Here is a 26,750-nt window from a genome sequence, read left to right as displayed (position 1 = left end):
TCTGATGTCACATTTGAATTCAGGTCCTTCTGACTCTAGGGCTGGTGCTCTATCTACCTTGCCAACTAGCTACCTATATAGATATAGATATTGTCAAGATTTCTATATAGGTATATATATATACATATATATATATGTATATATATATAAACCTACATAGCTATAATATTATTTATATTTATAATTACATATATATGTTTTTGTGTCTATACACATATGTGTAAGGACATATGTTGACTGATACAATAGAGTGCCAGACCTAGAGTCAGAAAGGTCTGAATTCAAATCCAGCCTTAAACATTTACTAGTATGTGACCATGGGCATTTCACACACCCCTGTTTGACTTGCTTTCCTTGTCTATAAAATAAACTGCAAAGGAAAATGTCAAACCACTGCAGTATATTTGTCAAGAAAATCAAAGAAAAGGGGGCACGAGGAATCATACATGACTGAAAACAACTAAACAACAATTATACAGACACATACACATACATATTTGAGGTATGCTGTCTATATACAGATAAAAATATATATTTGGTATATAGCTTGTAATTTTGTGTGACTTTAATGCTAGAGCAGGCTCTGTCTACAGGCATAGCAGGAAGAAAAAATGCCAAATGGAGTTGGAAACAGCAACAGCAATGATCACTTATTACTCTAGACTTATGTATCTCATGACCTTCTTATCATTCCATTTATCTAAATGAAATAAAACTTCCTGGATGGCCCCTCTAATAGACTATGAAATTATAATAAGAGGATAATAAAGGCAATGTGTGGTACAGAATGCTGGACTGATTACAGACATCCTCTCCAAGCTTAAATATTCACATTCAGCCAAAGTGGAGGCCCCAAAGCAATATAACTACTAGAAGAATTAATGATGAGATTAGTGTCTTTCTGAGCAGGAACAGTTTGGAGGGAAAATTGAGCCAATATACACAGTTGGCAACAACAGAGCAGAAAAAGAGTGGGCAGCTTTCAGAAATCTGGTGTACAGCACTGTATTTGCTCAACTGGGTCAGAACACTCACAAACACCAAGACTGGTTTGATGAAAATGATGGGGAAATACAGGTGCTGATAAATGAAAAACAAGAACTCCATAGGGTTTACCAACAGAATAGTGCATCCATTTCTAAGAAGACAACATTAATTCCATCAAAAGTAAAATACAAATGAAGCTTAGAGAGATACAGGATTCTTGCCTCAGTAAGAAGGAAGATGAAATTCATTTTTAAGCAGATATAACAATCCAAAGTGCTTCATGATGTCCTGAAGGCTATTTATGTGTCAAAGACATATGGTGCATCTCAACTATTCAGTGATAATTGAACCACATTGATTAACAATAGGGACATGATCCTAGAGAGATGGGCTGAGTATCAGACCATCATCAATCAGTGCAGAAGTCATTGATCATTTACCTCAAGTTGAAGTCATTCAGTTCCTAGCTGAGGTTCCAACTGAAGAAGAGGTTTATGAATACCATTAGGCTCCTTTCAAGTGGCAAAGCACCTGGTGCTGATTCTATTACAGCTGAGATTTACAAGGTGAGTGGTCCATTGCTCATCCAAAAGTAGACTAAAATGTTCCAGATTATATGCCATGAGGAGGTTATCTCCCAATGCCTCCATTGTCCATCTCTATAAAGGCAAAGGGAATAGATTGTCTTGTGACAATCATAGGAATGTTTCTCTTTTAGTCATTGCTGGTAAAATTCTTGTAATTTTGTGTGACTTTAATGCTAGAGCGGGCTCTGTCTACAGGCATGGCAGGAAGAAAAAATTCCAAATAGAGTTAGAAACAGCAACAGCAATGATCACTTATTACTCTAGGCTTATGTATCTCATGACCTTCTCATCATTCCATTTATCTAAATGAAATAAAACTTCCTGGATGCTCCCTCATAGCAAACATTGGCATCAAATAGACTATAAAATTATAATAAAGACTGATCCTTCACCTGAAAGAAGGTCATCACTCTGTAGCTTCAGAAAATGTCAAGGAACAGTAGATACAGTGTTTGTGCCTGACAACTCCAGGAAAAATGCCAGGAGCAGAACAGAGATCTAGATACAACATTTGTAGATCTGACCAAGGCCTTTGAACTGTTAGTCATGAGGATTTATAGAAAATTATGTCAAAATTAGGTTGCTCAGAGAAGTTCATCAGAATTGTATATCAATTTCATGGTGTCAGGATTGCTTGGGATCTGGATAGTGGGTGATGCTCTTGAGATTTCCCAACCACCAATCGGGAGAAATAAGGATGTATCCTTGCTCTTATACTTTTTAGCGTGATGTTTTTCAGCCATTTAGCAAATACATTCACCAAGGATGAACATAGCTTCAAGATTAGCTATAAAACTGATGGTAAATTATTCAGCTTGAAAAGGCTACAAGCTAATACTAAAGTGAAGGGAGTGTTGGTGCATGATCTCCTGTTGCAAATGATTGTGCACTCAATGCAACCTTTAAAGCTGTGATACTACAAAGTGTGGACTGATTCTCTGCTGCTTATGCTAGCTTTGGTCTAACAATTAACACCAAGAAAATACAGGGGCTCCATCAGCCAGTACTTCATCATCCATATGTGGAACCACCAATTACAGCAAATGGAAAAGTTCTGAGTACTGTGGACTTATTTACTTACCTTGGCAGTGTCCTTTCCAAGAAAGTACATATTGACAAAGAGGTTGACACACACATATTGTCAGAGCTAGCTCAGTATTTGGGAGGCTCTGAAAGAAAGTGTGGGAGAGAAGAGGTATTAGACTGACCACCAAACTTAGGTCTACAGGGCCATTGTGCTGATCTCATTGCTATATGCCTGTGAAACCTGGACAGTCTACCAGTACTATGTCAGGAAACTGAATCACCTCCATTTAAAACTGTCTTAGGAGGATTCTGAAGATCACCTGGCAGAAGGCGATGCCAGATACCAAGGGCCTTTCTTGAGCTAAACTGCCCAGAATTCCAATATTACTACAGAGAGTACAACTACATGGGCTGGGCACATTGTTAGAATACCCATTGTTAGAATACTCACATAGGCAAATGCTCACAAGGAGTTCAGAAGAAGCAATACAAGGATAATCAGAAGGTCTCTCTGAAGAATTTTAGAATTGATTCTACAGCAGGGGTGTCACTGGCACAGGACAACCCAGCATGGTATGCCCTCATCAGCTGGCCTCTCTTAGGAAGGCAGAATTGAAGCAACTCAAAGTAAACATGACATATGTAAGTTAGAGTAAACATTCCAGGTATTCACATGGACTGTTTCTGCCTGACATGTGGAAGATAATTCCAGGCTCATATTGGTCCAAGCAGTCACAGTTGAGCACACTATGATTTCTGTCAAGCATAGTGATGTCATTTTGGTCTTCTTCAATAACAAGGGGCAAGATAATCTATGTCTATGTATATACCCTGATATTATATATACATATATATGTATGTATATATAATATATATGTCAAGCTATATACTGTCCACTCATATTTTCTATTAGATATAATGATATAAATATATACAGAGATAGAAATAGATAGATATATCTGGCACTGTGGGTGGACAATTAAATAGATCCAGATTAAAGAAGGGGAGAACTAACTCTATTTCTTTGGAGATCTTGTCCTTACTCACATTTTTAACATAATTATTTTTTATTACAATGATGTTTGTCCTTCATTCTCTTATTTTTTGGTTTTTATTGGCAAGGTAATGGGGTTAAGTGACTTGCCCAAGGTCACACAGTTAGGTAATTATTAAGTGTCTTATTCTGGATTTGAACTCAGATCCTCCTGACTCCAGAGCCAGTGCTCTATCTTCTGTGCCACCTAGTTGCCTCTCTGTCCTTCATCCTCGAAGAAGACCATGATATCAGGGAGATGATGCCATTTACAGTGGAGTAGAGCAGTAGTATCAAACTCAAATACAAGTGGGGTCTACTACTTTGTAGATGAGGGTCCCCGAAGGTCCAAACTGAGTTAGTTTTAAAATGTAATTTTATCTGTTTTATTGTATTTTTTATTTCGTTATATATTTCCCAATGAAATTTGACCTGGTTCAGGCAACACTTGCTAGTATTCCACAGTAGAGTCAAGAGTCCTTAAAAGCAGCCTCAGAACAATTAGTTGTAGATCACCCAAAAGGCAATGGAGAAGCAAGAGTAGGCTGTAATGTAGTATCAAAAAGAATAGGGTTTTTTGTTTTGTTTTAGTGTTTTGCAAAGCATTAAGGTTAAGAGACTTGCGCAAGGTCACACGGCTAGGTAATTGTTATATATCTGAGACCAAATTTGAATTCAGGTCCTCCTGACTACAGGACTGGTGCTCTATCCATTGCGCCACCTAGCTGCCCCTCAAGAGGAATAGTTACAAGACAGAGCATAAAGTATATGTGATCCAGAAAGGAAGTGGACCAGATATATCAGTAAGCCAATCAATAAATATTTATTAAGCACCTACTATGTACTAGATATTGTGCTAAACATTAGAAGCAGTGGATTGGGGCAGTTAGGTGATGCAGTGAATAGACCACTGGCGCTGGGATCAGGAGGACCTGAGCTCAAATCTGCTCTGAGACACATAATAATTACCTAGCTGCGTGACCTTGGGCAAGTCACTTAACCCCACTCCCTTGCAAAACCAAGGAGGAGGAGGAGGAGGAGGAAGAGGAAGAGAAGAAGTAGTGAATCAGGATTACCAGATTGGTAAATTAGGAGGACACTATGCATAACTTACCCAAATTTCAAGTTTTTAAGCAAAGCAAATAATGCTTATCTTGAGAAAAATAGGAAAAGCTATAAGATAGGTGACATTATAATAAGGCAATATTTGGTTGACTGGGCAAACTCAAATTGTCATCTTGAATGATTGGAGCTCATCTTGGAAGGTGATGTTCAGGGAAATAGTCTAGTCATCTGTCCTCGGCCTCAGGCCATTTAGCAATTTAAGTAGTGACTTAGATAAAAAATAAATGACAGCTTTAAATCTGCATATGATTCAAGGCTGAGTGGGCTATCTAATGCCCTGGAAAACAGGGTTTATAAAAAAAGATTTCGTCTGACTAGAATATCTATGTATAATATGATTTGAAGGGAAGGAAATTCTGGGCTTATTGTTTAAGTAATATAGGGAATTACTGATGAGAAAATTCCCTACACAAATATGGATTAACACTTGCTTTAAAAATTAAAGGGGCCAGGGGCGGCTAGGTGGTGCAGTGAATAGAGCACCGGCCTTGGAGTCAGGAGTACCTGGGTTCAAATCCGGTCTCAGACACTTAATAATTATCTAGCCATGTGGCCTTGGGCAAGCCACTTAACCCCATTGCCTTGAAAAACCTAAAAAAAAAAAAATTACAGGGGCCAGATTTAAACAACCAACATTGTCAGATATGATTTGAACCTAGGTCTTCCTGACTCTGAGAACATCCTGCTATTAAATCTCTTTCTTGTGCCCAGGTCACAGCCCAGCACTACCATATACCTCCATATTTTCAAAGTACTTTGAAGGAAATTTAAAATCAGCTTATTTTTTCAAACATTCCTCTATGACATACTTATTTCCGCAGACAATCTCATATCTTGATAAAGGAAAAATTTCAGCCCAATTATCAAATTCTAAATCAAAGAGTTGTTTTTCAGCTGTGTTAGTTTAATCAAAATATATCCCCTCTCTAAGCTTTCTTTTTTAGGTGAGAGTTTTTGGGCCCCCCCCCACCTCAAGTGCCCCAAACCACACAGGTAACAAGACATCTTTTATTTCCTTAATCAAGCTTTCCCTGAGACCTCAAATTGTTTTTGATTCCCCATCACCCCCATCCCAAATAACACTTTTCCCAAATCTCAATTATGCAGGATATTCTAAAAGTCTTAGTGCAGTTGTAAGCTTTATTAGCTTACATGTGTCATTTAATATCTTTCATTTTGCATTTTCTCAATCTGTTATTATATCTAATTCTCACACTCTATTATTCAGTACCATGGCAGCAGGAATTCTATCTTATCAATGTTATATAACTTAACCTTCAACCCATTGCACGCTATAATAATAAATTCTTTGAATGTTACATTGATGCAAAGTCAGACCTGGAAAACATTATACTCAGTAAAATAAATGGAAAAGACAAAATAAAATAACCCCAAGCTGAATTGACCAATGTCAAAGCCTGACCTCAGAACAGAGATAAAAAAAATGTACTTCCAGTTTTTCCTTAAAGAGGTGAGAGACAATGATTGTGGAATTCTACATACTCATTAAAATTCAGTAGATGTGTTGGGAAGTTTAGCTGGACTTCTTCCCTCCCTTTTTCCTACCCCCTTTTTATTCTTTTAAATAAGAATCAATTCATTGATAGAGGAGGGAGATATCATAAATTGAAGATCATATCAAAGACAAATTCTAATAATAACAACTTAAATTCTTTTAAAATGTTTGTTGAATTGAACTCAATTAATATTCTGTCTTCAAAAGAGCTCCCATATGACAAATTTGTGTTTTGGCCTCTGTCTCCTTGTGAAATTCCATTTCAAAGTCTCTAATATAAAAAAAGTAAAAATAGAAACTCAATGAGTTGCTGATTATGAATTAAGACAGTTTGCTGGAAATCTCACAAGGGTGGTGGCCTATTTAAAGGTCAAGTCCAGGTTCTAAGGAGGTCAATTTGACATTTGGGGCATTATACTTTTTCCTCCTCTGAAAACTTTGACCTCCTGACCCTGTAGATATCAATGCACCAAACAAATCCAGGATCAGGGATTGTTTTTTTTCTCTCCAAACCACATTTAGACAAACGCCCTTCAGCTCTGCAAATGCACTACAATCTTCATGAAACCAGCATTGGCCAACAACATGCTAGTTACTGTTTGAGCCTAAAATGGCTATTTTGTCTTCAAACAAGCAGACTGTTTCCATGATACCAGTCTTGGGGTTTGATTCTATTGCTACCCTCATCCTTTCCATCTGGGGTCCCTGAATCAGAGGTCTCCTGAAGATATTCCTGAGAAAAACTGACTCTCAAATCCCAGAATTCTGGAAATTCTAGAGTATGGAGAGTCCTTAGATATTATTAGTCAATGCCTTTAATTTGCAAATGAGCAGGGTCACTACCTACTATCATCACTGCCCAAAAAATATTAGGTCCTTAGAATCCATATCTTATGTTCTTTATAATTTGTGCTTGCTGACCCGACTTAGTGCTCCTTTCACTAGACAATTCAATATCTCATTCTTTAAGAGATTTCTCAAGTCATTAAGTATGTGTGCTGCATGGGAAAAGGGACTCAAAAATCTGTACTCTCATGGATTTTCTAATCTCCAGGTCAATGATCAAGTGCCTACTATGAATGAATGGGTATCTAGGTGGTTTAGTGGATAGTGCATTGAGTCTGAAGTTAGGAAGACTAATCTTGTGGAGTTCAAATCCAATCTCAGATAACTACTGACTGTGTGATCCTGAGCAAGTCATTTTATCCTGTTTGCCTCAGTTTTCTCATCTGTAAAATGAGATGGAAAGGGAAATAACAAACCACTCTAATATCTTTTCCAAGAAAAACCCAAATGGGGTTATGAAGAGTTGGACATGACTAAAATGACTCAACAACAAGAAAACAATGAATGAATGAAAAATAATTTATTAAATATGGGTTCAAAGCACTGGGACATATAAAAAAGCTAAATAGCCCTCACTTTCAAACACCTTACATTCAAAAAGAAAGATGATCAATGTAGCATGATTTTATTGCAAGTTGGTAAGGTATTTTCTCTCTTGTTAGTTCTCCAATGCTAAAAACAATATCAATTCCTGAAGTTAAACCATTTGACAATGCCAAGGACTTGGGTAGCAAGAACTTTATTATTCAGTTGGCTAAGAAAGAAGGGGAACTATAGCATCTGTCCATTAAATGGCAGTTAGTTGGAGATGGTGGAGGTATTAGTGGGGATGGAATCACCATCTCAAGAAAAGTTGATTGCTACAATGATGGTTGCTGTAAACCAATTGGAAGCAGAGCAAAAGGTCTAAGCACTGCTTTTCTTAGACCATCTCTCTCTCTCCAGATTTGAAGGAGTCGGTGGTTGAGGTTTTGGGTTGTTTTGATACACCTACCATGGACTTTTTGTCTCTTCTTCAGGCTGCCCTTGCTAGATGCTAGAAGTTCAAATAAAAATTATGAAAATTTCTACTCATAAGAAGCTTACATTCTAAAAATCATTCAAATATTTCTGAAATGCTAGGCAGCCCAGAATTCCTGGGGAAAAAATGACTATCAATCTGCTAAAATTCTAAATAACTACATATACAATGTTTAAGTTCTGGCCAAACTATATGTACTTATGTGTATATGATGTGTATGAGTATCTGTATGTAGTTATATCTCAGCTCTTCCAGAATAATATTAATGGTAAAAGCTGGTTCAGGCTATAAGCAAATATTAAGTCATCTCTCTCCAGTGATTTTGATTCCCAAACATTCAATCAAAATATTTATCAGTTAATCAAAAAATACTACATCAGTTAAAACAAAGAATACATTTAATAAGCATCCAAGCAACCTTTGGAACAATATGCCTTTCTTTTTGAAGGGCAAAGAGAATAGGGTTGGGGTGGATAGTAATAAGAATGAGACTTCTCTTGAAAGTTCTGCTTCCTTTTCCAAGACCAGGTGAAAGACTGTAAACATAAAGGTCAAACCTTGTTTTATTATATACCTTTCTGTTAAAAATATTCACTTGGAAAATTTTTTTTAAAATCTTGTTTCTGTCCAACTTTTGCAAAATTAATTCATGTGGAAGACAAAAAAGAGAGAGAGATTAGGATACAGTTTCATATATTAAATTCAAATGCAGGATTAATGACTTTTATTTCTAAACCCAAGAGGTTGTCTGGAATTTAGGACATTTTTTGAGTAGTAGACACCAGACATAACCAGATGCAGTTGTATTTTGAACCAGTTCAGCACAAATTTAGCACCTTGAAAGAGAATATCCATGTCTCTCATAATGCAAACATTTCTTCTTTTTTTCCAGAAAATTTCTCCCTAAGAGCAATACAGGGGCATCAGATTAAAAGCAATGACTGAGAACCAGACAATTTGATCTTTGAGTGGATAGAGTCAATAGAATTGAAATAAACTATGAAATTCTTCCCTCCCCCTTCTCTGCCCTCTTGTCCATCAAAGTAATAAAAAAGCCATCTTTCAAAACAGTCAAAATGGTTGACTAGGGGAAAAGAAGGTGGGGAGAACTCACCAGCATGTCTGTATGTTCCATGATCTGGATTGCCAAATACTATGATAATGAAGATTGTTGAGGTATTTCAGACTGCTCTGAAATCCAAAATCATCTCAAAATCTGAGAAAGCAAGAACTAGTTTGGATACTTTAGAATGCAGCTTCATGATTTGTTGTTGAGTCATTTCAGTCTGGTTCAACTCTGTGTAACCCCATCTGGGGGTTGTCTTAGCAAAGATACTGGAGTGGTTTGCTATTTCCTTCCCCAGTTCTTTTTATATATGAGGAAACGGAGGCAAATAGGGTCAAATGACTTGCCCAGGGTCACACAGCTAGTATATGTTTGAAGCATGATTTCAACTCAGTCTTCCTGACTTCAGGTCCAGAACTCTATCTATTGCACTCTGTTGTCCTAGAAATCCTTAAACATGGGACCACTTCAACAGAAGAGAATGAAGTGATAAGAAACTGTCCCTCTACCAGTGTAAGGCAGCATTTCCTTGTCTTGGTGAGACTTCAAGAGCATGAAGAAGGAGGTTAAGTGATTTACAATGGCCCACACACCAATGTATATCCAAAGCTGATTATCTATCCACTATACAATTCTGCCTCCCCAGCTTCGAAAAACTCATTTAAGTCCAATAACAATTTGGCCAAGAAATGCTATAATACAGGGGCAGCTAGGTGGCTTCAGTTGATAGATCTGGGCCTTGAGTCATAAAGATGTGAGTTCAAATCTGGTCTCAGATGCTCGCTAGCAGTGTGACCCTGGGCAAGTCCCTTGATCTCTGTTTGACTTAATCCACTAGAGAAGAAAATGGCAAGCTATTCTAGTATCCTCACCAAGAAAACACCAGGGACAGTACAGGAGTTCTATGGCATACATGAAGAGTAGGACGCAACTGAGTGACTAAATAACAACAATGCTAACACATTCATAGACATTAACCTAGGAGTTAAAAAAGACCTTAGGAGTCAAGGCTAATGTTTTTTTTAAGTTGAGTCAAAATTCTCTCCCTTTCTTTCCCATATATAGCATGTATGTATGTATATATTACCGATATGTATATATACATATGTGTGTATATCTTATGTCCGCTAGCTATAACATTCTAGTTTATCTAAGTTGAGAGTAATCTTAGAAGACATATAATTCAATCCTCTCATATTATAGATGTGGACACTGGAGGGGCCCAGAGACATTAAGTGACTTTCTCAAGGACACACAAGAAATGAGATATGATTTGAATCCAAGACCTTTTCTCTACTCTCTTTAGTCTACCTTTCTGAGACAAAATGTAACAAATCTATTCTTCAGCCATTTGATAGCCTTGAAAATTATTAAATATGACTGTGTCTTTTGTGAGTTGATTTTTTTTTTTGGTTTGAAGAGTAAAACTTTATAAGTTTCCTTTTAAAAATTTCACCTTTTTCCACTAAGGTTCTGTTCCAATGTCTCTTCATAGCACAAAATTAATACATTTAAAATACATATTCTTATGCATTCCTAACTCCAGTGCAATTCAAAGGTTCCTAAAAATATTTTGATTGTCGATAACATTCTGAAGCCAGCCATGAGTCAATTTTTTGAACAATCATAAATTAACTATGTGAACAAAGCCACAGAATGACAGAAGGAGAAGAGACCTTAGAGTTTCTCTATCTGTCCTCATCCTCCATTTTACAACTGAGGAAACCAAGACCCAGCAAGTGGAAATGACTTGTCAAAGGTCATACTATCGGTGGCAAAATCAGGAGTAGAAATCCTGTTAAATTGCTAAATGCACCAGACAATTGGAATTAAATGGGAATTTATTTCAATTGTTATTTTGTTTTCACTTAACTGTATGGGAGAGTTTGGTTTTTGTTTTAGGGAGTGGGTTTTTTTCTGGTTCTTTAGGAGGTTTTATAATTCATTTGATTATCTTGATCATCCACCAGCAGTTCTTATCCTGATGTCTATAATTATGTTTCAAATGAATTTCTTTCCCTTGTAACCCAGGTCATTTTATTTTTATCATTTAAAACACTTTTCTGAGAAGGGATCCATAAGCTTCACCAGGCTTAATCAAAAGGATTCAACACACACAGAGGAAAAAAAGGTTGAAAAGTCCTGTCTCAGGCTCAATCTACAAAAGCAAGGACATACAACAATCATATCTGTGATCTCCAGGCACACATTGATCATCCCTTCTTATGTGGATCACAGCAGGAGAGTCTACAAGGTGGTCTGCTTAAATCTCCTTCTCCTCCTCCTCCTCCTCCTCCCCTCCAACCCACTCCCACCAGATGCTTTGGGACTTTAACTAAGAGTCTCACCTTGCCCTTTAGAGGCTATCACTCCATCTGGAGCATCAGGAATTTGCCTAATTATAAGACAAAAGTCTTGTATGCACCAAAACATTCCTCAGCAGCTATAAACCTTCAGACCCAGTGGAAAATTGAGAAGGGGAAGTTTTTCTTTCCTCTTAGCTAAAAACATGCTTTTTCTTCCCAGTCATCACCTCTTCTATATCCCATCTAATCTGTCCCCTTATTCTTTCTCTCTTGTGGCTGCTAGCTAATCCCTGCTAAAGTCTTAACTAATAATAAAGGTGTTAACTAATAATTAAGGTGTTCCCTGATAAAGGAATTAATGCTTTCCAACTTCTCTCTGAAGAAATTCAATATTTTAAAAGAAAATTCTAGTAGTCTAAAAAAGACCATAAAGAATGAAGCTATTATATATATATATATATATATATATAGAGAGAGAGAGAGAGAGAGAGAGAGAGAGAAAGAGAGAGAGAGAGAGAATAATAGATGAGCCCATCCAATAACATCACAGAACCTGCTATACCTACAAAATAAAATCTTCAGAAAGACAAAGGCAATGATTGATGGACAGAATTTGGATCCATAAATATCACAGAATGTTAACTCTAAAAGGACTTAAGGGAACACCATAGAAACTCTTTCATTTAATAGTTGAGAAAAATAAGGACTGGAAGCAGAGTCAAGTCTGTAATTCAGATTTCATAGCTTCACCATCTACTGCACTGGGTACTCAAATAATGTTGGTTTCTTTTTAATAATAACTCCCATTTATCTAGCACTTTGCAAAGTGCTTTCCTCAGAATAATCCTGGGAAGAAGAGTGTCCAAGGATTATTATCCAAATTTTTATAGGTGGGGATCAAAGATTAAATGGTTTTACCCATAGTTCAAAGTTTATCTTCTTCAGTGTCATGTCAACTGACTCCTTGCTCTGCTCCTTTCATACTCTATCCTATCAATTTTTCTTACATTATTACAATCCATATTCCAATCTAGATAATTGTTCATCATCTTTCTTTGTTTTGTCATGGACCCCTTTGGTAATCTAGGGTAGTCTATGAACCCTTTCTCAGTATCATATTTTTATATGTTTTGTATTTTTTTCTTTTTTTGTAAGGCAATGGGGTTACGTGGCTTGCCCAAGGTCACACAGCTAGGTAATTAGTAAGTGCCTGAACCCATATTTGAACTCAGGTCCTCCTGACTGCAGGGCCAATGCTCTATCCACTGTGCCACCTAGCTGTCATATTTCTAAAGAATATAAGAAAATATGAAATTTCAATTAGAGATTAGTGAAAATAAAAATGTAATTTTTCCCCATACACATTCACAGATGCCTCTTCCCTGAAATCTATCCATGGACCCTCTGAAGATCAATGGAATCCAAGTGAGGAACCCTTGATCTAGGTGAAAGGTCCCTTGGAAAAACCAGATCCTTTCATGAATAAGCATTGACACCTCCAACTTGTCATTGTTCAACCTATATGTTCATCGTCTAAGTGACAAAGTTAGCTCAATATGCCTGAACAATTTATCTTTTGGAAAGGTCCACCAGTAAGAAGCTATTTCCTGTTCTAGAATCAGGATGGGAAACTCAAGCAATTTCTTCCTATCACAACCCACCCTTGCTTTTGGTAGAGTGTGGGCAGCTTGCCCATCTGGATTACCCCCTTCCTTACCCAAGAGACCTGTGAAAGTGAACAGCCTCTCCAGGACTGGGAAAATCTTGGCCCAGACTTCACTTTGTGAAAGATTCCCACAATCGGCTGATGGATGGGCTGCCAGGAACGCGTAAACGAGCCAATGTAACCTTCCCAACAATACGTTCCTGTCGCCAAGAGCCCTCCCCTGGGGAAGCCTGTGCTCTGCCCAGGTGCTCTCTGCTCCTGGCTCCCTGTCAGAGGATTCAAAGAGGACAATGACACTCTGTGCCACAGATGCTGATCTGTCATGAATTACTTTAAAAAAAAGGACAGCTGTTGTGTTTTTTTTCCCCCTGAAGTCCCTTTTATTACTCTAGCCAGGGCTAACCTGGAAATATCATTGGAACATAATCAAGCTATAAAGCTTGACCAGGAGATACTAGGAAGGCAGGCCCTGCTGTGGTCATGTTGACTTAAGCCCTGGGTCATTTTTAAGATCAACCAGGGTGTCCCCTCCCTGGGCCCTACATATGGGACAGCATGGGACTGTTAGAACAGAGGCCAGGAGGTGAGTGATCTCCCTGCTGACAGCTTTGTTGACCCTCTGCCCTGGCTATTTTTATAGAAGCAGGTTATCTCTAGTGATGTAAACAGGCCCTTTCAAGCTTGATCATGTCACTTCCATCACCTGCAAGCCAGAGCCTCTACTCTGCGAAGCTATGGGTTACAGCATCAGCTGTTTCCAGTTTTCACGGGTTGATGTCACTTGAGCAGGCCTGTTGAATTAGGCAGAGTAGGTGGTCACTCAGGGGAGACAATTCCAGGGGCCTTGCCAAAAGGCTTACTCATTAACCTGGAGCAAGCTCTGATATCCCCATAGATTCTTTTTTTTTTAATTTAGTATTTGCAAGGCAATGGGGTTGAGGGACTTATTCAAGGTCACACAACTCAAGTCCTCCTGATTGCCAGAGCCAGTGCTTTATCCACTGCGCCACCTAGCTACCCCCTATTCCAATAGCTTCTTATCAAACATGCAAGCATCTTTAAGTAGACTATATGGTATTATAAACATTGTTATACTATGTTATTCATATAACCTGAAACTATTAGATAGTTTCTTTTTTTAAAGAGGATTTGAGAATGTTTATGAATGTATTTTCTTACTAAGTATCTAAGTAACACTCTGACTTTGTTTTGGAAACATTAGGCTATTCTTCTGTTTTATTTGTTTAAATATCAATTAATAAAACATAAATAACAATATATATATAATTATATATACATATTATGCCCACCTGTATGTAGATATATATGCATAAATACATATATGCATATCTTTTGCTCTCTAGAGATTAGAAAGATAAATGTATGTTTCTACATACATATGATGAATCTATATGGTGAATACACACAAACCAGATACATGTTTAAGTTTAATCCATATCACTTTATTAAGTCTAGACAATCAACAAAAAAGAGCAAATCACACCCTGATTTATAGAGTTTGCCAATTTACAAGGTGTAAATGCTCACACGAAAAATTCAACCGTTGGTTCCCATAAGCCAACAACTTTTGCTCAAAGGGTATTCAAGAAAAGTACACACTCTGGGAAGAAATGGTAGCTAGAAAGCCTTTGATTTGGACTTGTAACTGGGGAATTAACTGGTTAAGTTCATTAAGGCCGATTAGTAAGAAATAATAACAACAATAATAATATTTGTTATAGTGTTTTATTATTTGCAAAGCACTTCACATGTTATCTCATTTGATCCTCAAAACAATCCTAAGTGGGAATGCAAATATGATCTCCATTTTACAGGTGAGGAGACTAAGGCAAACAGTGTCACACAACTAGTCATTGTCTGAAACCAGCTTTGAACTCAGGTCTTCCTTATTCCAGGCCCAACACTCTATTGCATTACCTCGAGGAAGGATTGCAGTGGGGAGAGATTTGAGCAAGGTGACCAATAAACAAAATTCTATTAATATGATGATGGGGGTTAATCAGGGTGGGTGCTATTGGATAAGAGAAAAGGAGACCCACAGTAGAGGCTTTATGAAGATAGGAACACCAAGACTTGGATTTGTGGAGTGAATGTAAAAAATCAAAGATGATACTGAAGTTATGAGCCTGAGAGGATGAATAATAAAGTTTTGAATAAAGGAGGGAATATGTAGCAATGAATGATGAGAGGGCTGGTCTCACAGTTAAGATGGTCTGAGTTCAAGTCCTCTGAAGAATAATGGCTATGGGACTGTGAGCAAGTCACTTTCACCTCTAATCTACAGGCAGCTGGCTAAGTCTATAAGCTATGAATCTTTCTCAAGAAAGGGACAGGAAGGGAGGAAGGAAGGGAGGGAGGAAGGAAGGAAGGAAGGTAAATAAGTAGATAGATTAATGAATGGATGGATGGATAAATAAATATACATGTGAATGAATATACAAAGAAACAAAGAAACAGATAAAAGATTAATAAATGAACAAATTAGAAAGAAAATAGGTGGATAAATAAACAGATAGAATGAGTGAATAAATTCATGAAGTCCAAATATTGCCTGAAAAAAACCCAAGGTGAAATGAGGATGATGATGGAATAATAAACAACATTTATCTAAACACTCTACATACATTACTTCATTTGATTCTCACATCCTTATGAGGTAGGAGCTATTAAAATCTCCATTTTACAGATGAGGAAACTGAGGCTGCAGTTAAGTATTCAGGCAATTATGGACAATCATTTGATCTATGGTCATGCTATGATCATTCCATTACCATTTATTAGTTGAGTTCTCAAGGATATTTTGATATTTTGGATTTATCATTTGTCTGTTCATAAAAAATAGAGAGCTTCTGATGCTCTCATTGGGGTCTTGTGTTTATCTTGCTATTCTCATCTTTTCTAGTAGGGCTCAGGCAGATATTATCTTGAGACGTCACTATCCTGTTTGATATTGTCTTTTTTAAATAAAAATTGTACTTTTAATTTTTTAAAAATATTCATCAAAAAGGAGTTTGTATGGTTAGTGACAGTAGAAAGGTATCTTATAGATGAGGTAAAAATTCTAAAAAGGGGTTTCCTCAGAGGATAAAATTTACTTAACACTTTACCTATTTCATGGGACTATTATGAATTTCAAGTTAGAGTATGGAAGTGTTCTATCTCACTAGAAATGGATATTATTATTATTATTATTATCATCATCATCATCATCATCATCATTATTACAGGGTTCTGCCCACCACATAATATCTATAATCTACCTTTGATGTCAGTGTAAATTACAGAGATGAAAATTGCCCAGAAATGTGTCCAATATTGTTCTTCAGTATCTTGATCAGCAATCTAGCAAAAATGTGTGACATCCACCCTGAGGATAAAAAGTTACCTGAATCAATAGTCTTGGACTGACATAAAAAAAAAAACCTTCTAGTAAAACATGCTCCAAGAATGGGAAAGAAGAATTATGGTGAGAATTTAACTTCTTTAGCTTGGAAAAGAAAAGTCTAAGAGATGGTTTAATCACAGTCCAGGGCATTGCTAAACTCAACTTTTTTTGTCTCTTCTGCAAGAGGAAATTTACTTAAATTCCAAGAGAATTCAGTTAAACTTGAGGAAAAACTGTAAGTTTGTTCAAATTCTTCCATTAAAAGGAAAGTTGTGGAAACTCTCACTCAGTCTTTATAAATGGGCTCCAGGTCTTGTATGCTTTGGGCTTGCCCTTCTCTGAGAGTGAGGAGTTTGGAAGCTGGGATGGGCATACCAGCTGAGGTCCAAACTCCACCCTCCCCCTCCTATGCCTAGGCTCCATTAAGCCTAGAATTTTCCATCAGGAGCTTAACACTTTGCTCCCACTGCCAGGGGGAGAACGAGATAAAGCAGAATGAGCATTGACTGGCATCAGGAAAGCTGGGCATGAATCCCTGGCTCAGTCATTAATTTTCTGTGTGGTCTGAGCTAAGACCTTTCCCCTCTGAGTCTCAACTTCCCCATTAATAAAATGAAAGAATTGTACCACATTACCTCTGAGTAACCATGAAATTCTGAAATCTGGTGATTCCCTCTTGCAGACTTCAAAGAGGTTCCTCTAGTTCCAGAGTTGGCAACTTAATCAATAAGGTACCTCTTTAAATCTGGGATTATTTTCCACCAAACTTTAACCTTGGCCATTTGCAACCTTCCCCCAACCTTCCCCTTTGAAGCCTGGGGAGACCCCCTTGTTCTTGTTATGTCCCTATTGGGCAGTTCTTAACTTTTTAAATGTCATGGACCCTTTTGACAGTCTGATGAAATTTATGGAACCCTTCTGAAAGTAACATGTTTAAATGCATAAAATAAACTGGATTACAGAGAAAGAATTGTGGAGTTTGAACAAAGACCAAGGACAATTACCTTTAATTTAGAAGAAAAACATATCTTATTATGTAATCTTGCTATCTCTTATACTTTATTTTTCTTCTTTAAGGATATGATTTCTCTCTCATCACATTAAACTGAGATCATTGTATACCATGGAAACAATGTAAAGTCTAACACAATGCCTTCTGTGGAAGGGGGGAGGGAAGCAAGAATAGGGGGAAATGGTAAAACTCAAAATAAATAAAATCTTTAAAATGAAAAAATAAACTGGATTGTAAAAAACCAATTATATTAAAGTAAAATATATACACATATATGCATTTTATGTATACAAAGTACAATATATACATATATGTGTGCATATATACTATATGACTATTCTCTATACTATATGTTATTGTACATCATATATGCAAATATTGTGTGTACTATCTATATGTCATATAGACATGTGTAATTTATAAAAGAATTATGTAAAGCATATATAATTTATTCACATATATGCCCTTTATATATTATATGTATATATACACACATACACAAATATATTTCACAGACCCCAGTTTAAGAACCCTGGTCAGAAGGGTTTCTAGAGGATTTATTAGGAAAAAGATAGTTCATTCCAAAGCTTTCCTCTAAATTCCAAATCAACTCCTTGCAAATCCCAAGAGAAGCAAAATCTCAGGAATTAAAAACCAATCTAATTAACAGGCACTAGCTGCTAGAAGAGAATGGAGAATCATGGTGTGATGTCCTAGGACCTTAAAAAGCTCACCATTTGTTCCTGCAGAGAAGCAACTGCTCCAAGATCCCTCTCTCCCTTTCTATGGGCTTTACCAGTGCTCACCGGGAGGGTTTGCCTTCCCAGTCCTATAAAGAAGTTTATAATAAGGAATTACCTTCATAGGAGAGCACTGGAACAAAAAAGGATCTCCAGATACAAAATGTTAGTGAGACGGGTCCTTAGAGGACACAGAATCCAAGAGTCCTTAATGTTTTTCCTGTAATGGACCCCTTTGGTAATCCAGGCAAATCTAATACTTTGGTAATTTGTTGCTTGTATCCATAACTGAATTCAGTTAGAGGTTGGTAAAAATGAAGATGAATGTTTTCCCATCCAAGTTTACCAACCCCCTAAAATCAACAAATTCTTGATCTACCAACCTTCATATTTTATGGAACAGAAAACTCAGCCTCCAAGGAAAAGGCAATTTGTCCCAAGTCAAAATGGTAAATTAGAAACAAGAATGGGCCCAAAATCTCTCTCCTAAATCCTATTCAAGTGCTTCTTTCTTGATCACCATGATATCCACATAGTGGATCTCCTCTTAGCTTCAATTTATTCCCATTAAAGCATCTTCCAATCTGTTCCTTGATTTGCCATATGAAGCTAATATTTTCTATTCTCAATCCCTCTCTCCTACTGAAAAGTCTATCTATCCAAAGGAAAAAGCTATCATTCTTTCTCTAAGGTCTATTGTGATGGTGATGATGATAATATTAGTAATAATAATAATAATAATAATAATAATAATAATAATTTCCATTTCTAGTGAGATAGAGCACTTCCATATTCTAACTTGAAATTCATAATAGCCCATGAAATAGGTAAAGTGCTAAGTGCATTTATTTCTCTGGGGAAACCCCTTTTTAGAACTTTTACCTGATCTATAAAATGAGGGTGAAAATACAAACACAACCTGCCTAATCAGGTTGTTGGAAGGATCCAGGGATGTAGATTTAGAGGTGGAAGGATCATAGATAAAGAGCCAAAAGAAAACTTACTTAGAGACCATTCAGTCTAACCCTTTCATTTGATAAATGAGGAAACTGAGGCCCAGGTAGGTTAGGTGAAGTGCCTAAGGTGTTAATCCTCAGAGATGAGATTTGAACCTCACTCCTCTGATGGGGGGGGGGGCAATATGAACCTTAGATATAATATTACCCAATCCTCTTATCTTATTAATGAGGAAAATGACTTTTTCGAGGTCATCTATTACAAGACCCTTTGTCTCCAAACCCATTACCCCTACCATCCCACTGCCTCTCCATCAAGAAAATGCATATAAGATATTTTGTAAACCTAAGAGCCCTGTTTACATGTGAGCAAGTATTCCTATAATCACTTTTTCACAAATGGGAAATCTGAGAGTCAGAAAAAGCAAGTGACTTGTGCAAAGTCACACAGCTCTAACCAGCCAAAGCAAAATTGAAACTCAAAAATGGCTAAGCTCCAACCAGATGTTCTTTGCCCTATTATCTCATTACACACGTGTTCCTCACCAAACCTTTAAGCATTTTTTTCCATTTAGAAAAACAATCCTTAGTATTCTATTGAACACCACCAATTTCTAAAAACAACAACAAAATAGGTGTTTAATTGGTTCCTTGAGAGAAGTACTAAGCCCAAGGAATTTCACTCAGTCCAGGTCTTACTCAGTCTACCTTTCCCTTGAGTATTTACAAGGCCTCCACAGGGAAGTCATCCAAATTCCAGAGCTTTTAAATAATCAGATAAAAACAGTCCTGGTGAGTTCAGAGTGTTGCGTCCACAACCTAGATTGCATCCCCATTTCCACGAAGCTGACACTTTGGGCTGATAAGACTGCTCTCACCTCTCCTGGCTGCAAGGGTTAATCCCAGGGTCTCTCTGGGGTTCAGTTAATTTACAGCTCGAGACCTTTATCATGTCACACTGACATTGAGGGCTCACATTTCCCACTTAATTACTTGTTCAGCAATCACAGCCCCAAAGAGATAGCTGTGTTTCTGTGTTTAGGTGATGCAGCTGTGAATTGTTTATTTACTTTTCCCTCAGGCAGGGAATGGCGGTAATTTAAAGGTTCAGATCTCTGCTACCCTGACTGGTGCTGGCCCTCCTTAAACACTTCCATATTGTACCAGTGGAATGTCTTACTGAGCTGCCTCCATTCCTTCTTTGGGTTCCCTGAGTTCACTGAGCAGGTGTTATTGGTTATGGCTATTGGTGACTGGGGCATCTCTAAGCAGGTCAAAAGATGGAGACTCAGAGATGGGAGCAAACCACAGAACAGAGTGACAGAGCTTGAAAAAGAGAAAGTTAGGCCTGGAAGAGATCTTGGAGTGTAGGCTAGAGTTGGGAACAAAGAATGTTAGGCCTGGGAAAGATCTTAGAGTCTAGGCTACAGCTGGGAACATAGAACGTTAGGCCTGGAAAAGATCTTGGAGTGTGGGCTAGAACTGGGAACAGAGAATGCTGGTCCTGGAAGAGATCTGGGAGTGTAGGCTAGCAAAGTATCTTTGAATATAGATTATCAGGGCTGAAAAGTCCTTTAGAATAAAGTCTATCTAAGCTGAAAGGGATCTTAGACATGATCTACTTGGATCTTCTCATTTTATAGAAACCTTAGGCCTTGAGAAATGAAATTGTCCAAGGTCTCACAATGAAATAGTGATGACCAGAAGCAGGAACCAGGTGTCCTAACTTTCCATGAATAGCTGTGTAATTTATTTATAAACAAGGAAGGAAGGAAGGCAGGAGGGGAGGGGAGGGGGAAGAAAGAAAGAAGGAAAGGAGGGAGGGAGGAAGAAGGAAAGGAGGAAGGGAGCAAGAAAGGAAGGAAGAGAAAGAGAAGAAGAAAAAGAGAAAGAAAGATAGGAGAAAGAAAGGAGGGAGGAAGAAAGAAAAAGAAAAGGCAGCAAGAAAAAAGAAAGAAAAGGGAGGGAGAAAAAAAGGATGAAAAGGGAGGGAGAAAGAAAAAAGAATAAAAAGGGAGGGAAAAGAAAAAAGAAAGAAAAGGGAGGGAAAAAGAAAGAAAAAGGAGGGAGAGGGGGCGGCTAGGTTGCACAGTTGATAGAGCACCAGCCCTGGAGTCAGGAGTACCTGAGTTCAAATCCGACCTCAGACACTTAATAATTACCTAGCTGTGTGGCCTTGGGCCGCTTAACCCCATTTGCCTTGCAAAAAACTTAAAAAAAGAAAGAAAGAAAAAGGAGGGAGAAAGAAAGAAGAAAGAGAAAGAAAGAAAGAAAGAGGAGGGAGAAAGAAAAAGAAGGAAGGAAAAGGAAGAAAGAGAGAGAAAGAAAAGAGAAAGAGAGGAGAGAAAGAAAGAAAGGAGAGAAAGAAAGAGAGCAAAGAAGGAAAGAAAGAGAAAAGGGAGGAAGAAAGGAAGAGAAAAGGGAGGAAGAAAGGAAGAGAAAAGGGAGGGAGGGAGGAAGAAAGAAAGGAAAAGAGAGGAAGAAAGAGAGAAAAGGGAGGGAGGAAGAAAGAAAGGAAAAGAGAGAAAGAAAGAGAAAAGGGAGGGAGGAAGAAAGGAAGAGAAAAGGGAGGGTGGGAGGAAGAAAGGAAAAGGGAGAAAGAAAAAGAAAGAGAAAAGGGAGGGAAGAAAGTAAAAGAAAGAAAAGGGAGGGAGAAAGAAAGAAAAAAGAAAAGGAAAGGAAAAGGAGGAAGAAAGAGAAAAGGGAGGGAGGAAGAAAGAAAGAGAAAGAAGAAAAAGAAAGATTGCAACAGATGCTAGTATCTAAGTTCTAGAAACTAGTTTCAACCACTTGCCTGTTTAGCACTTTTTTCTTTTTTCTTTTCTTTTTTTTTTTTCACTTTAGGGCTGCCCCAGTTCAAAACAGCAGCTCCCAGCAACTGGCAAGGCCAAATGGTATAATTAGCCCTTCAATTGTCAAATGGTGAGCAGATGGCCTTACCTTTCACACCCTAGAGTTAATAAGCCTTAAGGTGTGACCTTTCCATATTGTCATCCACCTGCATTGGGCAGATTTGTGAAATTCTAAGGGGCAATTAGAGCTGATAATGAGCCTTGAAAGCAGGCCAGCCTTGACCTTCATGCACTTAGGTGGGCTTGGTGCCCAGTGAATCACACTGTGCCCACTGGCAAATGGTCTGGGTCAGAGCCCAAAGGGAGGATGACACCCAAGAATATCTTTCTTCCACGGGTGGGTGCTCCAAAGGAGCAGCCCCACTGGGGGGGGGGAGGAGCAAAGAAGGACTTCCCCATCCTCCCCCACCCCCAACCAGTTTCTTTTCTACTCCTTGTTCAGGAAAGGCTAATCCATAGAGCAGATCATGTGTTTTAACTGTGTGTTTGGGGCAAGGGAGAAGGGCGAGGCTGCCAATCTTACCCATTCTCCAGGTGCCAAATAAACACCTACTACTTCCACTGGCCCTTCCTGGCCTCAGCACACCCATCAGCTTATGAAAGAAAAAAGAACAAAAAACAATTGTGCTTTCAAGAAAAAAGAACTAATAAAAGCTCATTCACTCTGGTTTTAGGACTCAGTTGATTGGGTTTTACAGAGAACAAAAGACATGCTAATATTTTGGCTTATAAGAAAACTAAGAGGCAATAAATATGATATAGCTGATTTCAATCAAGAAGGCTTGAGTTTGAATCCCACCTCGGACTAGCTAGGAGCCCGTGCTTGAATCATTGAAACTTTCTGAGCCTCAGTTTCTTTATTTGAAATAAAATAGATTTAGTCTATCATTTGTTTTTGTTGTTTCAGTTATGTCCAATTCTTCCTGACCCCATTTGGGGTTTTCTTGGCAAGGATACTGGAGCAGTTTGCCATTTGCTTTTCTGGTTCATTTTACATATGAGGAAACTGAGGCAAGCAGGGTTGTGACTTGCCCAAAGTCACACTGTCCACTATCTGAGGTGGAATTTGAACTCAGGGAGATGAGACTTCCTGACCCCAAGCCTGGTACTCTATGTACTATAGCGCCTCCTAGCGGCCCAATTCTATCTTTATCTGAAATAATCTAGCCACTATTTCTTTGTTGTAGAAATTACACAGTCAGTTAGGCAAAGCAATGTATAGAGCACTGGAATGGGAATCCACAAGTCACAGATTCAAATTCAGCCTCAGACACTAACTAGCTGTGGGATCCGGGTAAGTCATTTCACCTTTGTCTGCCTCAGTCTCCTTAACTGTAAAATGGGGAAAATAATGGCCTCTCCCTCCTAAAGTTGTTGTGTGGATAAAATGAGATATTTCTAAAGTTATTAGAACCATGCCTGATACAGAGAAAGCATTTAATGGATGACTATTTTCTTCCTTCTCTCCTTCCTTCCTTCCTTCCTCCCTCCCTCCCTTCAACCCTTTCTTCCATCCTTCTTGCTTTCCTTCTTTCTTGCCTTCCTTCTTCTTTCCTTCTTCCCTTCCTCCCTTCCTTCCATCTTTCTTTCCATCCTTCCTTTCCTCTCCCTTCTTTCCTTCATCTTTTCTCACTCCCTTCCTCCCTTTCCTCCTTCCACCCTTCTTTCCTCACTTCCTTTTTTCTATCCAAAATTTTCCCTCCTTCTTTCCTTCCTCTCTCCCTTCCATCTATTTTCTTTCCTTCCTTCCTTCCTTGCTTGCTTGCCTGCTTCTTTCCATCCTTCATACCTGATTGTGGAGAACAAATGAGATGTCAGTAAGACCCTTTATAAACTTAAAATAATATAAAATTAATGTTATTTATTTTTTTAAATGGGGTTTGAGTTTTTCCTTTGCTTCTAGCCAGCCTGTTTTGGATCAGGAAGGCTTGGGTTTAAATCCCATCCTTTAATCTTGAGCAAAGTATTTCCACCTTCTAAACCTCAGCTTCCTCCTCTGGAAAGCAAGTCAAGTTTAAGTTCTTCAAGAACTTTCCAACCTGTGAGTCTATCATGTAAGGACGGGCCTGTGACTAAGGGAATGTTCCATCACATCAGCTGTAGCAGACCAGTGGCAAAAGTCATAGGGTGATTGCATTTGGTGTGGGTAGAAGGAATAGCTGTACCCACATGGATGAACTCAAGGGCCCTGAACATACTAAATTAGTATTAGATCTAGAAGGGCAAAACTAAGCAAAATAAGTGGCTTAACATGCAAAAGAAAGGCCACCAAATTCTGTGTCCCTCAATAGGAAGGAGAGAAGGAAGGAAGGAAGGAAGGAAGGAAGGAAGGAAGGAAGGAAGGAAGGAAGGAAGGAAGGAAGGAAGGAAGGAAGGAGGAGAAGGAAGGAATGAAGGAAGGAGAGAAGGAAGGAAGGAATGAAGGAAGGAAGGAAGGAAGAAGGAAGGAATGAAGGAAGGAAGGAAGGAAGGAAGGAGGGAGGAAGGGAAGGAGAGAAGCAAGGAAGGAAGGAAGGAAGGAAGGAGAGAGGAAGGGAAGGACAGAAGGAAGGAAGGAAGGAAGGAAGGAAGGAAGGAAGGAAGGAAAGAAGGAAGGAGAAGGGAAGGAAGAAAGGAGAGAGGGAAAGAATGAAAGAAGAAAAGAGGAAAGGAAAGAAAGGAAGGAAGGAAGAAAAGGGGGAGGGAAAAACTAATATGAGTTTCCTGGGAAAGAGTAATGGGAAGAAAAGATGAGGGCTAGAGAAAGGGATAGACTAACACCTTTCTAACAACACTCCTCCACCCTCACCCATACACAAACACAAGCATACCACAGATACTGCTTGCTGGAAGCCCAGTTGAATTTTTATTTATTTATTTTTCCCCCAAGGAAAGCACACCATGCCACCATTTGGTTAGCCAACCATGTTTTATTGCATCCTAAGTCCTCAGCCATAGCAAACACCACAAAGATTTTCCTGTACAGTATCCATTAAAATATTGCCAACCACTCATTAAAAGTTCCAAAGGCTGGTAGGAAGCCTATTCAGTAACTGGTACAGAGATGTTGCAATATGACTTCCTTGTTGGAGTTTCCCTTGTGAATCTTCATACTCCTTATCAGTGACTGGAGGGGAATGAGTCCTTCTTTCCCAGGGACACAGGATAAAAATGATTCTCTTGGGGAAGCTAGCTGGTGCAGTAGATAGAATACTGGCCCTGGAGTGAGGAGGACCTGAATTCAAATCCAGCCTCAGACACTTAATAATTATCTAGCTGTGTGACCTTGGGCAAGTCAACTAACCCCATTACCTTACAAAAAATTATTCTCTTAGAGTTTTCTTGGCACCCATATATCTATAGCATTATACCTATAGAACTGGAATGTAATATACATTCTTTCCATGCTTTTTAACTCATTCCCATTTTTCCAACCTCACAACAGCTCCATGAGCTAAGCTGTGCAAATATCATCGTACCCATTTTACAGATAGGAAAACTGAAACTCAGAGAAGGGAAGAGATTTGCTTACGATTACATAGCAGATAAATGCTGGAGCATGCCTCTGTACCAGTCATAACACCAAGGTCATATTCTTTTTCCTTCTAAGAATTAATGGAATAACTTGGAGAAAACCCTTATAAATTCTCAGAACCGAAAAAAGATACCTACTAACCCCATTGTGGGTACTCTTACTCCTACAGAATTTTAGAAGTGAAAGAAATCTTTGTCTAACACCCAGGTACAGAAATTAGGTCCCTGAGAGGCAAGTAGTGAAGTAATTTTTCATCCTGGGAGCTCGTGGTCTCCCCGATCTCCTGAATGTTTCCTGATTCGTTTTAGGCAACATTTCCCTTGTTTGAAATTTCAGATCTATTAAGGAACCTTTCTGGACTTCAGTTTCTACTATCTGTAAAAATAAGGGATCTTGGATTAGATTATTTTTTTTTTTTAGTTTTCGCCCAGTTCTGATATCCTGGACCAATCATTCATTCAAACATTCATTAATGAGCTGTCTAACAATGTACTAAATGCTAAAGAGACAAAATGGGCAAACCTAGTCACTGACCTCATCTAATGGTAGAGAAAACATGCCAACAAGTATGGGGCAATAAGATATGAATAGGATAAAGTGGAAAGAGCAGCTTTGACATTCGATGGAAGGGATTCATAACTGTAGCCCAGTTTCAATCGGGAGATTTCAGGGAAATCTGGGAACTTGGATAACTTGAAATTTAACATTTCCTTTGTTGAAGAATGTAAAAGAAGAATTCCCAGAAGGTGTCTATAGGTCTCTGCCGATTTCCAAAGGGGCTCTTGACCTAGGAAAAGTTAAGAAGGCCTGTTCTAAGAGCCCTCTAGTTCTGACATTTTATTCTCTTGTAGCTCTGGTAGTTTGCAATCGAAAATCCCTTCCAGCAAAGGCACTCTATGCTCTTGAAAGCTTGAATAAGGCCCTCCAGTTCAGAGATACTAAGGAGAGAGCAATAAAAGTTCTCCCATTGCTGATTTCTAGACAACAAATAAAAAACAGAGGATGGGAGAGAATTGCCGGAAACATTCCCCACATGGCAGGAATTCACCCGTGTCATTTCCCACTTTCACCTTGGCCGCTCAGTGCTCGGG

General features: G+C 38.3%; 1 long non-coding RNA gene across 1 annotated transcript in view; it reads right to left on the bottom strand.

The window, feature by feature from the left end:
* The window catches only part of LOC141513384 (uncharacterized), a 98,607-nt gene that overhangs the window by 45,372 nt on the left and 26,485 nt on the right, over positions 1 to 26,750 (bottom strand). The window contains exon 2 of the long non-coding RNA XR_012475784.1: positions 2,656 to 2,743. This is a non-coding gene — a long non-coding RNA (uncharacterized LOC141513384). The remainder of the gene's footprint in view (positions 1 to 2,655; positions 2,744 to 26,750) is intronic.

Source organism: Macrotis lagotis, chromosome 1 (assembly GCF_037893015.1).
Source record: "Macrotis lagotis isolate mMagLag1 chromosome 1, bilby.v1.9.chrom.fasta, whole genome shotgun sequence".
NCBI classification, from domain to species: domain Eukaryota; kingdom Metazoa; phylum Chordata; class Mammalia; order Peramelemorphia; family Peramelidae; genus Macrotis; species Macrotis lagotis.
The sequence above is the reverse complement of the archived record's forward strand: the minus strand, read 5'-3'. Positions and strand labels throughout refer to the sequence as shown.